The sequence below is a fragment of the Grus americana genome, chromosome 5, assembly GCF_028858705.1.
Source record: "Grus americana isolate bGruAme1 chromosome 5, bGruAme1.mat, whole genome shotgun sequence".
Lineage (NCBI taxonomy): Eukaryota > Metazoa > Chordata > Aves > Gruiformes > Gruidae > Grus > Grus americana.
In genome coordinates this window covers 28,148,520-28,151,431 of record NC_072856.1, presented here as the reverse complement: position 1 = coordinate 28,151,431, position 2,912 = coordinate 28,148,520, and positions in this window count along the sequence as shown.

The following is a 2,912-nucleotide window of genomic DNA, read 5'->3' as shown; positions in this document are numbered from 1 at the left end:
TCTTTGCTGTCATCCAAATTATTTCATTTTGGTAAGTGACATTTTTGGGGCTGGATCCCTGGGAGTAAGGAGCCAAAAGGAGGGGAGGGAAAGTCTCCTAAGTGATCTCTTAGAAGGCTTTGTGGGTGAGGAGGGAATCACGTTTGCAAGGTTTCTGTCAGCACCTGTGATGTGGATGGTGGCACCTGGAAGAGCTGCAGTTCAGGTAGTAGAACTGGGGAGGACCTGGAGAAACACAAGGCCAGCCAAAGGTAAGGGGAAAACTTCCTGCAAGAAACCTGTTAAGTAGGCTGGGATTCATCCACTCAGATATCTTTTCCCAGTTGAAACGATAAAGGTGTGTGGAAACTGTGACAGAGGAGTTGGGGAATGATCGTTCGCTGTTTTCTGTAATGTATGGGATCATGTGTGTTGAATTAACTACAAGATGGCAGATTGAACAAGGCTGCACCTTTATGTAGATGTTTTTGTGGCAAGCTCTTCCTAATTTGTGGGTGCTAACAGTTTGACCAGTTCTTTGGGAAAGAAAAAGCTGTCAATAACCATTAGTGAAGATAGGATCTTTGTTTCAGGAAGGAGCAGAGGATTGCTGAAGGCTGAGATAACAAAGAGAGCATCACGAAATGAGTGCCAGTTTGGGGATTTCCATTTCTTGGAATAACAGCTGTTTTCTGGGGCTAGGTGGCAATACCTGACATGATACAAGCACCCCCAAAGCAGGCATGCGGTGACCTCTTCGCCTGGGGAGAGAGCAGTTGGGTTTTGATGCTGTAAGCACAGTGGCTTTCAGGATGTTCCCTGGGTGGTGTGGAGGCTCCTTGAGACAGAGAGGGTGGGCAATGGAGCAGAGAAGTGCTACAGAGCTATGAACAATGTGAACGTTGTTCAGCGCGGGTCTCCTGTCAGTGACTGAGCCTTTTCTCTTGCAGTTCTTCAGCCAAGTCATGAGCTGGTACTGAATACACCATGACTTAGCAGTCTAGTAACTAGCAACGCAGTCGGAGTAGAGTTCTGCTCAGTGCTCCTGTGTAGACCTGTTCCTGGAAAATTTTTTTTATCTTTGGAGAATTACATGTGGTACATTATTTTCTTAGTAACCAGCAAGACTTTAGGAATTTAGCCATGACATTTCTTGTCCAGATTTGGCAATGGGGCTGATTTAGAACAGAAGTTGCTACAGTCTTAGCTGTTGGGTATGTTCAGATACCACCAGCTAAGCGATTATTGCAAACAATCCAACAAAGCCAAGACACAATTTTAAAACATTTTGCGTATGTAAGCATTTAAAATTTGGAGCCTAATTTCTTCAGCAAGTTTAAGATGCAAAGGGCAATTTTTGAAGATGCAAATTAGAGTGTTTCAGAGCAGTGCTGGAGAGAAAAGGGCACATCTGGTCTATGAGGAGAGCAATGTGTACGGCGCGTTGGTTAACTGAGTGAGGGTACAGTCAAGGTCTGTGCTATTGCTGAGTTGTTCCCTTGTCTCTGGCAAGGACCTCGTGGGCTCGAGGAAGTAACACTTCAATGTTTGAAGTGGCTCGTACGTGACAAAAACCTTCTGAAAATAGCAGCCTGTGCCGTAGAAGATGAAGAGTCAGGATGACAGCAAACTCAGTCCAGCTTTCTCTACCCAGAGTGTAATAATGTTAATTAAACCTGGAGAGGTTGGGTTTGAGGCTCCTTCTCTGTGCTGGCCAGAACATCTGTTCTCCCTGTCAAAGGAATGACAGTGATGTGGCTAAGGATAGAAACTGGCTAACCTTGGATTTCTAGCAGGGAGTGACTGCCTGCTCCATGCACTGGTGGTTGGGGAGATTCCTTACCCTGTGTCTCTCCTATCTGCACAAAGAAGGAGCTGGAGTGGCTTCAGGAGGGGCTGGCTGAAAGGTTTGAAACTAGAAAACACACCCGGATATGAAGAGATGGAAGCCAGACCCATGGCCATTGGGGCAGAGGGGAAACTGGAGCAGTGAGAAGGATGAAAAGCAAGCAGAGTGCTAGTCTGGTATCACAACTGCATCAGGTGGCTCCGCTGGGGGAGAGAAGCAGGAAAACCTCTCTCAGCACATAAACTCTCCCCAGGTTTAACTTAAGCCTGAGAATTAATCTGATGGTCAGTTGGACAGTTGGAAAGAGACAAAAAAGACAGCAGATGCCTTGTGAGCAGAGACATGGGCCAGGACAGAAGCATAGTCTCTATTTTGCAGGAGCTGTACCTGCACTGTCCCCGAGGCCATGGGCTCAAACGTGTATAAGGAGATAGATGTGACCGCTAGCAGTGCAGCCAGAAAGGCCAGAGTGGGTGTCCTGCCAGGCCCCCTGAGCCAGAGCTGGGATGAAGGGCCTGATGACCAGACCGGGGGGAGCTCTTGGTGAGATGTGCTGGGGGTGATCTGGCTGCAGGAGGAGGCGGCAGCCTTAGCTTCTGCCCCAGGTCAGAGCCCAAACCACAGCCATGCTGCAGAGGAGTTGTTTTGGTAGCCGGGGTTTATGCTTTAAGATGGATCTGTGACAAAGCTTCCCCAGTCCCTGAATGGATGCCAGTGAGTCTCTTGAGTCCTGCATGTAAGACCATTCAGTCTGTGCATCCAAACTGCAAAGGGGACACCTACCCCCGCCTTGGGAGGCTGCCCCGGAGGTACCTGTGGTGGTGACCCTGTGGGTGTCTGCTTGTTTCCTCACTGGCCCAGGAGTAACATCTCTTTTGAGTTTGTCTGGCAAGAGATCAAGACTGACGAGTGAGAGCAGGGCTGTGTGCCTTGGAGGGCTCTGCTTGCTCTCCTCTGGAGGAGCAGCTGACGTCCTGGGTCTTGGCCAAGAACTAAAACCATTGCCTCAAAGACAGTCTGCTCCGTGGTTTGAGAAATGCTGATGGGACCTGCTGGATCTTTAAAGTTTGAACTGCTAGAACAG